At 45.4% G+C, this 13,056-nt stretch overlaps 1 protein-coding gene across 2 annotated transcripts in view; it reads right to left on the bottom strand.

Moving 5' to 3' along the window:
• Positions 1–13,056, bottom strand: part of LOC149363653 (uncharacterized) — a 36,097-nt gene that overhangs the window by 11,908 nt on the left and 11,133 nt on the right. The window lies entirely within an intron of this gene.

The following is a 13,056-nucleotide window of genomic DNA, read 5'->3' as shown; positions in this document are numbered from 1 at the left end:
TCTATGTAAGGTAAATATACAAAACAAAAAACAAAAAAGGTGCAGTTGTGACTAACACGCTTTTATTCATGTCTGACAAAATGTATAACCAATGGACGAAACAGTGAACTGCGCTGAGACTGTTAAAGCTCAAATGGTCGCATTAACAATTAAACAATTATAGGCTAGGGATTTTTCTTCAATCTAGGGATTTTTGAGCGTTCAATCTAGGGAGAAAACGTTGACCTGAGTTGGCATCACTGGGTCCCACGCCGACGGCGTGATTGGTAGCTCTAGCAATATGCTTCGCATAAAAAATCTCTGCCTCTCCCGTAAACGAGAGTAGAGTAAGCATGAAATGTTTACGGGCCTAATGTCATCTCGGTGGACACCCGAACCGCACCGTACAGGAAGGGAGTAACGCCACCACCCGTTCAGCGCGATGCCTTGCCATTTGAACGCAAGGTTTTTTGAGGAAAGGAAATGGCGCAGTAATTCTCTGCCATCTCGGTGGACACCCGAACCGCACCGTAAAGGAAGGGAGGAACGCCACCACCCGTTCGGCGCGATGCCTTGCCCTTTGAACGCAGCGCTTCTCCCCCGGGCCCCCTGTGCGCCTGCGCGGCTTTGCTTCGATGCGCGAAGCCCGTAAGAGATCACGTATGACAACGAAGTGTAACGTGGCATTTATGTGCTTTTTTCACGCGTTATTAGAAATCGTGTTCGGTGTCGTCCCTGTGTCGTCCCTGATTGTGTCCCAGTTCCTTCGTAAGCGCAACAATGCACGAGAATAACAACCACCAACTAGCCCAATTTGAAACTCTCCTAATTAGAAATCGGAAATTATAATTCCGTGCATTATCAAACCCACAGCTCCACTGATATCTTGATAAACATTGAGAAGGCACTGGCAGCAGTTATTTTTTGTCTCGTTTGGAGACCGACCGGCGCTTGCATGCCGGTCGCGTAGGAGGGCTTAGAGAGAGAGTCGTTAAATCTCGTTAAGTCTCGTACGGTGCCCGGATGTTCTCGTTTCAGAGCCCGGATGACTAGAATTCAGTGCCCGGATGAGTGGATTTCAATGCCCGGATGACTGGAATTCAGTGCCCGGATGAGTGGATTTCAGTGCCCGGATGACGGGAATTCCGTGCCCGGATGAGTGGATTTCAGTGCCCGGATGAGTGGATTTCAGTGCCCGGATGATGGCTCTAGGTCTCGGCGTGACGTCACCACACTGCCGACAACGGGGGCTAAAAGCATTTCATGCTTAAAACAACCACGTGCCGCGGGTGGTAACCAACCCACCAACTCTGAATTTTGTTTGCGGTACTCTACCACCTGAGCAATTTTTAAGCATGAAATGCTTTTAGCCCCCGTTGTCGGCAGTGTGGTGACGTCACGCCGAGACCGAGATCCACTCATCCGGGCATTGAAATCCACTCATCCGGGCATTGAAATCCACTCATCCGGGCACTGAAATCGAGTCATCCGGGCACTGAAATCGAGTCATCCGGGCACTGAAATGGAGTCATCCGGGCACTGAAATCGAGTCATCCGGGCACTGAAATCGAGTCATCCGGGCACTGAAATCGAGTCATCCGGGCACTGAAATCGAGTCATCCGGGCACTGAATTCCAGTCATCCGGGCTCTGAAACGAGAACATCCGGGCACCGTACGAGACTTAACGAGATTTAACGAGACTCTCTAAGCCCTCCTACGCGACCGGCATGCAAGCAACGGTTGGTCTCCAAACGAGTCACAAAAAATAACTGCTGCCAGTGCCTTCTCAATGTTTATCAAGATATCAGTCGCGCTGTGCGTTTGATAATGCACGGAATTATAATTTCCGATTTCTAATAACGCCTGCAAAAACCACATAAATGCCACGTACACTTCGTTGTCGTACGTGATCTCTTAGGGGCTTCGCGCATCGAAGCAAAGCTGCGCAGGTGCACAGGGGCCCGGGGGAGAAGCGCTGCGTTCAAAGGGCAAGGCATCGCGCCGAACGGGTGGTGGCGTTCCTCCCTTGCTTTACGGTGCGGTTCGGGTGTCCACCGAGATGGCAGAGAATTACTGCGCCATTTCCTTTCCTCAAAAAACCTTGCGTTCAAATGGCAAGGCATCGCGCTGAACGGGTGGTGGCGTTCCTCCCTTCCTGTACGGTGCGGTTCGGGTGTCCACCGAGATGACATTAGGCCCGTAAACATTTCATGCTTACTCTACTCTCGTTTACGGGAGAGGCAGAGAATTTTTCTGACAATAGTATTTCAGTGATAAAATAAAGGAGTCATACTATAATTTCCCATTAATCAAAACAAATAATAAACCAAAAACAAAGAATAGAAACATTCTCCTATGCTGCTCGGTTTCGATGATGGCTGGCGTCCTTGATACACAGATGTGTGTTGTTACGTAATCTTGAGTTGAGCGTCCCGAACATGCACCCCGGGTATGCGGGAAGCCGTAGTGGAGCGCTGTGAATGAATTTCGACCACCAGGGGTTCTTAAACATGCATTGACATCGTACAGAACAAGGACGTTTTTAAGGCGGAAGCCTTTAATGTCTCATCGTTGTAAGCAGCAGTTGTCGACAGAAAATGTCACGCTTTTCAATTGGTGGAAACGGTCGTGACGTCACAGTGCGCGAATTTCAAACGGGGCCAATTGCACTTTGGCTAGTAACCATACAACCAATAGTAGGGATCGTATGGTGATGCTCCAAGTAAGTGGGACTGAGCTTAGTTAATTGCCCAATTAGCCTAATTAGCCTTACTAGTCAGGCCATGTAAATAAATAAAAGCGATTAAGAAATTGGTCGATCTCAGGAATCGAACCCCGGTCTTCGGCGTGAGAGATCAGCACGCTATCCATTCCGCCATGCCAGCTCGATGATTTGGAGTGAACAAAGGCGCGTCTAGTGAATACGGTGTCTTCACTCACTCTCATCCTCCTCCATTTCCCTCCGGCGAGGTTTAGGTGTCCACCGACAAATGAGAGACAGATATATTTCCTTTCCTCAAAAACCAATTTACCGACGAGCGAGGCGTAGAACCGAATGGGCGATGGCGTTCTATGGACTCCTTGGCAGCGTTGCAAGACGCTGTCGCGTTCCACTCTTAGGAGCGAAGCTTAACATCTTAACCACACATCAGTGACCACACTTTAGGTCAAAAAAGTGCACCCCCCCCCCCCCCCCCCCCCCTGAATTTTGACTGGTGACCACCGAGATATGTGAGACAGTTACTGCGTAATTTCCTTTCCTCAAATACAATTTTCATTTTCTTCATTACGGCTCCTCTTTATCTATCTTCGTTCACTCCCACCTCCCTTCCTCTACGGTGCGGTTCAGGTGTCCACTGAGATGACAGAGAATTACTGCGCCATTTCCTTTCCTCAAAAAGCGTTGCGTTCAAAGGGCAAGGCATCGCGCCGAACGGGTGGTGGCGTTCCGTGGACTCCCTGGCAGCGCTACAACGCGCTGTCGCGTTCCACTCCTAAAGGCGAAGCTTAAGCGTCATTAATTAACAGTTAATTAGCATTCAGGCATTAATCAGTAATTAACAATTAATTAGTGATTTGCCATGACTCAGTAATTAGTACTCAAATATATGTGACGCCACCAGTGCCACAGAAACAGCGAAGGTGGTGCGGAAAACGCTTCCGCCTCTACCCACTTTAGACAGTCAAAGTGCCCCCTGAATTTTTCTCCATTTCGCCTCCATCCAAATGCGGCCGCCGCAGGTGCGATTCGAACCGGAGACCTCGGATTGACCGTCCGAACGATTTACCTTCTTATGCCATCGACCAGAGGGGTTTACACCAGGACAAAAAGAGCGTTGTAGTCGTTGAAAAATTACCTTGCTTCCGGTGGGGGCCTGGTTTCGAACCCAGTACCCTTCGCAGGCCGTGGATGATCTTTCCGTATAGTTCGTTTTGTTTTCGTTTACATAACACATCATAAGCAAGCACGAACTGGTCGAAAGGCAGCGCATCCGGCTTGCAACCACTGCGAAAGATTCTGCGAACGTTTTTGCAGATCACGCTACACGGGAAGGACACGGGTTTATCAACTGAAACCGTGAGCTCCAGCGAGTCTCTAGCTTAAATATCGCGGCACCAACCTCACAGCACGAAGAAAATTTTGCAAACTATTACGCTAAACAGAAATGAGTTAAAAGAGGAGTAATCTGTCCTCCTGCGCGCTCTCAGTTTTATTAAAAAAAGTGCGATAGAGGGCAGCTTACACCCATATGTGTATTCGTGTTTAGAGGGTAAAGCATCATGAAGAACAGAAGTTTAACTTTTTAACAACCAAATTATTAAGAAATTGGAGAAAAATAATTTCCGCATCGTGCGCGCTAATATAGCCGCATTCAAAAGCTAATGTAAAAAAAAAATTGCTGTCGCTGAAGTATCAGAAATGTGTACGTTGCATTTTCGGAACAATTGGAATTTGGTCCGTTTTGAGGAATTAATCTCTAGTTTTGAGCGAGATCAACCGAGATGCCAGAATTTGTAGCAAAGATTTTTTTTTTATTGTGTCACGGATTCTCTCCGTGTAGGGGGCAGAGGTAAAGGCAAAATGCCTGACAGAGCCTCTGCGCCCCCACAGTTCAAGGCAGCATAACGTGTCATTTACAATCATATTTGCTAAACATTTTTAGCACACAACAGAAAGCAAAAAAAAAAATCAGTTATTTAGATCACATGACTTCACAGCATTAGTTTTTCTTCAACATGGTATATTTTAAAGAGGAAGAAAAGGCATATGCAATAGTTATTATGTAATAACAAAATTGGCTTGCATCAGAAGCCAATCAAAGAAAAGAAAAACCACAATTCATTGGTCCGAAAAATAAATCGCATATGCAGTAAATAGATCAGTACACACAAGCATTTCCGGAAAAAACAAGGTTTGGACTGATGTGTGGGGTACATGCTGAAACAATGGCAAATATATTGTACAACCGAACAGAGAAATAACATAACATAATATAACATAAATAATAGAAATAACATAACATAATGCAACGTAGCTGAGGTTACATGTGTTATCAGGGATGAGCGCAAGTTAACAAAAAGAGAATGCAATGTCACTGCCCACTAATAGCTTTTTACAGTTCTTTTTGAAGTTGTGGAAGGATTGTGTGTATTGTACATTAAAGTGATCACTGTTTAATATGTTAATTGTGTGATAATTCAATTTTTGCCTTCCGTAATTAGTTCTTGTGGCGGGCTTGAGATGGTGTGGTCTACGTATTGGGTATGAAGTGCAACTGTCTACGGGTATTGTGTGCAGTCTATTTTTATAAATCCACACAGTTGTTCTTGCTTAAATAGTGGTGCGGATTGCAGCTACAACAGAAATGTATCTGGTCGTAGTAGTTCAGCCGCTACTTTTTATTACTTGTCAATGTAACATTTCCGGACCTGTCTGTGCACGTGAACCTCACATGCGTTGTTTTCCACTGTTAACTTGTATAACAAACTCAGAATTTCCTTGGCCTTTGCAACCGTTCCTCCTATAAACACTGCTCCGGTTATCATGCATATGCCTTTAACTATAATGCAGCGCTGAGCCCATGTGTCGCTTTGAAACGTTAAACACTGCATACCTCCTACAGCTACCACCGCCTCAATCAACGACTAATCTAGTTCTAATGCGCACATGCATTCTGCATCATCATCGTCTCTGTCGCTCGTTTGACAACTACAGCGGTAAGTAGAGAGCGAGGAAGACGGTCCTCGAAGCAGAATTCTCAGGGGGACAGTATTAGAGCTTTCTTCACACCAACACCACGTTGATGTCCGAGTTGAAATTCACTGATTAATCGAGAGATGCCAGGTGACCTTGTGACGTGATCACAAGCAGCCCCCTATGGCAGGTAGCATTAAACTAATGATTGTCGAGAGAGATCCGATTACCTTGTGACGGCATCACAACGTGCTTACGGGATTGTGAGCAAATCAAGTTTCCAGACATCAACGTGAAAGGAAAATTGAAATGAAAAATCATGAAAAAATGCGATATATTCCAGCATCGGCACCGTCACACTGCGTAACGGATATTTGCTGCTGCAGCTAGCGGTCCGAATGTGGCGATTGATAGAGCGACAATTGCAAAGAAACTGACGCAAACATAAACAGAAATTGCATCAGAAGCCGCGACAAATGTGAAATATAATGATATCGCATTCCGCGTTTAGGATCCTCTTGCATACACAGTTTCAGTTGTGGCATGTGTGCATTCTAAATGCACGCATAGATTTCTTGCACAGCTGTGTACCATCGACACAGCGACGAACGAAGAACGCGCAGGAAGAGAAGCAGAGAGTAGGCGCTCTTCCGTCTCACTAAGAGAGGAAGACCGTGCATCATATTTTCAGCGCACGTATTTATAAGCCCAAATATGAAGCGTACAATTGTAGAGTACTTCAGACCAGGCTGCCTTCTGCATCGCCAGCGTCGTCCGTGTGATTTCCTTCTCTTGTGTACGCGTCCCGTTCTGCGGGTTTCTCTCCCCAGTACTATGCATGTATTTATAAGCGCTGCCATTTTTTCGGGATCTGCCCCAAGTAGGCATCAGCCTGTGCTTTACGTCAAGCATCGGCGGCGTAAAATACAATGATGCCGACAACGACATGCATGACTTAGTGAGTTACCTGACGTCATTTGATGAAAATTTGTGTTAGGAATAGCCGCTGGCTCATTACCAAAATTTCGAAAAGTCAACCAAAGAATGAGACTTACAAGGAAACTTTGAAGGCAGCCGGCGCCCAATACAGACTGAATTTGTTTTTTTTTTGTTTTTTTTTTTTAGTAGAAGAACTTCAGATTGGGGCGTGTTGGTGTTGATCATAATGGTGGTTGAACAGCGCAAACACACATAGACCAAGAAAGGGACGAGACACACAAAGCAGCGTTGTTTTAGTAGCCAAACGCATGCTTAACCAAAGAACACATACCTAGAGATGATATATCCTACTCCCATCCTGAGTGCATTATGATGCACATTTTTATTTTTCATGTATTGATTCTTCTACTTCGTTGTCAGAACCGCGTCCGTTATCAAACCAAAGTCTCATTGTGGGAGAGAGTATTCATTGCGCTGGTACATAGTCACCTTTTCAAGATTTCAGCAGCTCGAGGGACGTTTTGAGCAGGCTTCCAATTTTGTTGCTTTTTATAACTCAGCTTCGTACTGATCGCGACGAAGTGACTCTCGTTTCTCGCTTCTCCACAGCCGTACTCGTAATTTTGATTTGAATATGTATTGTGCTGCGCATGCGTTTAACTAAGCATGCGTCATAAGAGGCTGAATGTTTCCGAAGGCATAGAGGCGCGTGGTACAGGCCGTCCCTTATACAAATGGTCTAAAAAAAGTCTATAGATTTCTTATAGACTCTATTGCTTTCCTATAGATAATCATTTTTGTCTAATCATTGTCTATGGACTGCCCATAGGCATAAGCTTCCTAATGTGTATGGCCATAACTCTAAACATCCTCTGTAGACTGCCTATAACATTTGTATTTCCTGTAGACTGTTCTCTAAGATTTGTCTACAGAGAGTCTATAGACTTTATATACAGAAGTCTATGGACAGTTCATAGACTGTCTAAATATATATTGCAATGCAATAGAGACTGGACTGTTCGGCCGGCGGCTGCAAAAAATTCTCTGTGCATTTATGGGAATAGCCAGATATGAGGAGCATAGTTTTATTAACACTGAGAAAAATAACTCCCAGGTCTGAAGATGAGCGCTGATGATGTGCTGATCTAACACGCTTGCCTGTATCTTTTCCTTGACAACGATTGCGCGTTCGCGCTCTTTCTGGAATGGCAAATTCATCACAACTTCTTATGCCATTTCCTAGACAAATAAGTGCGCTTAGCTTCTGAAATAAAATCATCCGATATTGAGCAGAGATTTGTCTCGAAAGTTTTCTTGTGTGTATATTTCACTGCTCTGCCTTTCTGAGTATTCCTGATGTGTGGCAGTCACGAAAGTTTCACTAAAAGTAAAATATCTGTAAACTCAGAAAGGAAAAGAAAAACTTTTTTTCTTTCCTTTATTTATTCACCGACTAAGTCTTTGCTCGAAAGCGACCTGCAGAAAGGCTTGCACTGCTTTAGTATACATCGTCTTCATGCGCCTTCATCTTTAAGATTAACTAATGGTTAAGCCATGAAGACTTAGCAGTCATTGCGCTCTTATAGAGTCTCGAGAATGGCCCAAGTGGCATCTAAGCCTCGTTGACGACTTCGTCGGCGGGTTGCTGCACGTCCTCGACAGCCTGCCCAGCTTCGTCGGCCGCTTCCTGCACTTCATCGCCAGGCTGTTCGGCTTGGTTAGCGTAATCAGCACCGGTCTTCTGCTTCGCTTCAGCAGCGTCTTCAGCAGCGTCTGTAGGAGCGGGAGCAGCACTGGCAAAAGCTGCATAGAATGAATACAGCGGTTTGCTGTATAGCTCTACTGCAGCGTGGGCAAATCTAAACCTTCGCTTTGTAAAGGAAAGTGTTTGTTTTTTTACTATACCCGTAATGAAAGGGGGGGGGGGGGGGACGTAGTACAGCTACAGGCGCTTGTCGGTGCAAGACATCTGATCGTGACGTCATGACAATGGGTCGACGCAGTTGGTTGGGGGGCGTCCTACGAGCGTTATTTGCAGTTTTGACATTGAGTTATATCTGAATAGAATGTTTATCCATTACTTTCAAGTGCCTTGTTGCCAGTGTTAACTATTGTCAAATCAACGCAAATTTCGTGCTGCAAAAGTTAGTCGCGTGTGAACCATTCATAAAATGAAAACAATTGCACATCAGTTCATAAACGTACCGATGGAAAACCACAGCAACACACTCAAAACATTTCTGGCAGTGACAAGGAGTCCTCCTTTGCCGAAGGAGCTCCAATGGATGACCTCAAAGCAGCATTATGTTTATTAATTTGAGGGGGGGGGGGGGGGGGGTGGCTGCGGCAGGGGCGCCGTTCACTTTTGGATTGTCAGCTGAGTTCACGTAAGCTGCTAGCAGCACTAACTGTTGGGGTAATCGCAGCACTATAACAACACTACCTCAACGGGTACTCTGCCTCTAAAGAATTAACGCCATGCACGCGAAACAGTGCGCACTAGCACCGGCTGGTGGAAACGGTAACTGTGGGCTAAATGCACGTGTCATTGGAATGCGGTTCAAGGTGAGAGCATAGCCGGGACTTTTCATCGGCCTTCCTTCCTCCTGCGCCATTCCGGGCCGCAGGTGAGGTCGACCACGTGCATTGGCGAGGTTAGTCAACAGGAGATTATTCCCTTGCGCCAGGACCGTATACTTGCGTCCTGCGTCAATCGGCAAGTCTTCGACTTAGGTCGCATGGTTCAGACACAACAGAAGATTCTGATGTTCCCTAGAATTGACAGGAAAACGTCTAAAAACTCACTAGGAAAGACGGTGAGCATTTCACGCGAAAGCATTAGAGCGAAGGAAGCGATGCAGTTGACAACCTCGTAATTTTAGTGACGTAAAACCGACATCCTTGTGGATTGTAGAGCACTAGCAAAGCTGAAAATGAAGTTATTCGATTTTGAATCGGAAACTAAAGTACTGCGCTGCTTCAGGTTCGCACAGAAACAACGCGGCGTGAAAAGGAAAGTAACAGGCAGACCACGACGCATCTGTTCAGTAAAGAGTTTAATCGCTCGAAAATACGAGCTGTCTGGGGGCTGGGGCCAGTCCGTACGAGGCTGCGTCCTTCGCCGTCTTCGCCACGACCACCGGAACGTTGACGCACACGACCACGAACACCACCGCTACGACGGCCCAGATCATGCCCGTCCTCCTTCCCATCCTAGATCGGTTCGTTGACCACGCCGTTGATGGCCTTGATGACCTTCCGGTTGACAACCCCCTTGACCCCTTTGACCCCGGCGACCACCCCGTTGACGCCGTTGACGCCATTGACCCCGTTGACTCCCCAGATCATCCCGTTGACCATCATGCTGGCTATCTGGACTTGGAGTCGGCGCTCGTACCTGCGTTCAACGACCAAGAATTGTAAAGAACACTCAGCGGTTGTTGAGCAGCTGCACGGGGTCAGGTTCTGGGTAGAAGGTCGAGAACTTCACCCCCGGTGACGGCAGCTGCATTTCTATGCAAGCGAAATGCGGGAACACTATTTTAGCGAGAGTTTCTTTCGTGTTAAAGAACCTCACGAGGTCCAGATTAAGAGAACAATCTGGAGAGCTTTGTCGGCGTTATCTTCTGAGTAAAAGTGAATTATTTGGCTTTCTGTGGCTCTGCCTACGTTATTTGGGCACCGAAATTCATATTTATTGTTGAGAAATAGGGATTAAAACATTGTGTTTTTTTTCAGCTTTTAATAACAGTAGCTTTCATTAAAAAAAAACTAAATAAAGGCAGAGTTTTTTTCACTTGTCTTAAGCAATCTTTGTAAATTGGGCGTTGAGTGAACGGCAAGCGAAGAGACCATAGAAGCACAAAAGCTCCGAAGACGAGATCACGGTGCATGCGTTTTATTTTCTTTTTAGGGTCCTCTCTTAAGGTTTGCAACCTGCCGGAGCTTCAATGTCTTATGCAGTGAAGTTTTAGTTAAACTCCGGCGCTTCAAAGTTCTCAAGTATTTATGAGGGACGTTCTCGCTTTCCCAACATTGCAGCGCGAGAGATGCTTAGGTTCATAGTAACAATTAGGGCAAATCGATCTATTCCTGGATTGATGAATTACCTCTTGTTAATGACATACCTTCTTCATAAAGAACGATGCTCTTTAAAGGTAGAACGGAATGGGAAATGAAATACACCTGCCGCCACCGCCACCTGTTTCCGTACCAAAATGAAAGGTACACAATGGAAAGCAAGCCAAGAGAAACAACGAAGCGCGACGTCACCGCCAGCGTCACTTATTTCAGCCGGAGTGCCGTGAAAGAGTTTTTCAAATCTGCCTTCAAATTTCTCGGCATTGACTGCATTTTTTTGCGACCGATCAAGGGTCATCACAGAAAGGAGGTATTGAGATAATAAATATCAACTTTAACGTAAAGGACATGGAGTTGTCCTCTGTATGCGTTAAAGAAATATTGGCACGGTCGATGGACAAAAATAGAAAAGCAAGGTACTGTTTTTTTGTCTGCACTGAGCGAACGCGGTGACAAAGAAAATTGAAGAAGCTTTTATCCACTAAACGCTCCAGTCGTATCTGGTAATTAAGCTCAGTTGATTTGGATTGAATGCCGCCGAAACTTACGGAAAAGACGCCTTAATATCGCAAGTTTTCTATAAAGAAACACCGGTCGGACTGCTGTTAACTGGAACCATTCATTAAGACACCACTCTCCGCGCTGCGAAATGCGGGAAAGCTAGTACTTTACCTATCCTCACTTTCGACACTTGCATTCAAGGTAGATTAGTTTGTAGTGAAGTTGAACACTTCTGCGAACCCTAATTAAACGAGGGTGCACTGATTTTGCGATCATTGTTTTGAGTTTTCGGCCTAATTCGGTTTGAAACCGCGGACGAAAGTTCGGCATTTTGTGTTCGATACACGTTTTCTTCGCAGCAAGTCGAATAAATATTATGAGAGGGTCGGTACTTATTTACATCAAGGTGGAACGCAGTTCTTTTTCTGAACTCTCATGGGGATATTTGCAGCGTCATTTTTATGCACCAAGGAAGTGATCCCAATAAATAATAATTGCATCTCTGATCTACGCTTTCAGACAGTTATCGCTCCATGGTTCCTGCCGTATAATTCAGTCTTTGGGTACGTATATGGAGGCTGTTGCTGATATTTCAGTAGACGTGCTAAGTCAATCTTCTGCGAAGCAATGACATCCATTCGAAAACTTACAGGAACCCTGTGAAGCCAAGTTAATATGAGAGCAAGTTTTAAGTAAACGTTGAGAGCAAGTTTTAAGTAAAAGTTGAGAGCAAGTTTTTAGTAAAAGTTGAGAGCAAGTTTTAAGTAAAAGTTGAGAGCAAGTTTTTAGTAAAAGTTGAGAGCAAGTTTTGACGCGTTAAGGAAGCTCGTGAGGCGGAGAAGCCGGTGTTGTCGTCGCCGGCGTCGCCGCAGTCTCAGCGATGCCGTGTCGTTCGTGGAGAAAAATACCAGGCGCGCCAGAGATAGAGGTATTCCGTAAATGCTCCTTGAATAAGATCGCAATTTTCTCTTCTGTCATAAATGTCGCTTTCTTACTACTGCTTTATTATTAGTGGTCATTTATAGAAAGGCTCACGTCCACAATTGTCATCAACATCATCCTTTGCCGATCTGATCTAGCTGCTTGGCAGAACCCTTCTCAATGACCTGCAAATATTCCCACGTTTTGCCAGACCCCGCCACGTTTTTTTGGTAGATTTCTCGATCTTTGTACTTCACCTGAACCTCAGCTGCCCGATATGAAGTTGTACTTCGGTTCTTATGCACTCTGATGCCCTAATGAGCAACCGGTTGTTGTTAGTTCGGCGCGTCACACTCCTTCCATGCCTATGACCAGTATGTCTTCCGTTACTCCATTACCAAGAATTCTGGACAAGCGCTTGTAGTTATCTGGCTGCCAGAATGCGGCGCAAAACATTAAACATCAAAAAGAGTGCGTTGACATCTTCCGTGTCGTAAGAAAGAAAGCGAATGATCTGTCGCTGTCAGTAGCTAGGTTTGGTGGTACTGGCTGGACGCGGTCCCGAAACCATCGTAATGTTTCTTTCTGGGCTAAAATATCCTCAACTCGCGTTCTTTTCCTGACCACCACCGCTTTCCTGTTTTTCTCTGCCGTCACGTTTATGTCTAACCTTCTTCTTAACGTCCAGGTTGCTCTGCGTCTAATGCCCTAAAATATCGACCCCCGTATCTTTAAAGCTGCCAGCCAAATGAACACAAAACTTCTTAGTTCCGGCGCGTTTGTCCTCTAGTCATTCTGGTACAGTTAAAGGGAAAAAAAATCCATTTATTCATTAATTGCTGAAGATTTCTACGCGCATTCATAAAATTTTGAACATACAGTGAGAAAAACCACTTAGTGTCATTGAGATGTGCACTACATGGGTACCCAAAATAAGGGC

Source organism: Amblyomma mixtum, chromosome 2 (assembly GCF_055824585.1).
Source record: "Amblyomma mixtum isolate Tamu chromosome 2, ASM5582458v1, whole genome shotgun sequence".
Taxonomy (NCBI): domain Eukaryota; kingdom Metazoa; phylum Arthropoda; class Arachnida; order Ixodida; family Ixodidae; genus Amblyomma; species Amblyomma mixtum.
Note: the sequence above shows the minus strand (reverse complement) of the source record. Positions and strands in the feature narration are given on the sequence as shown.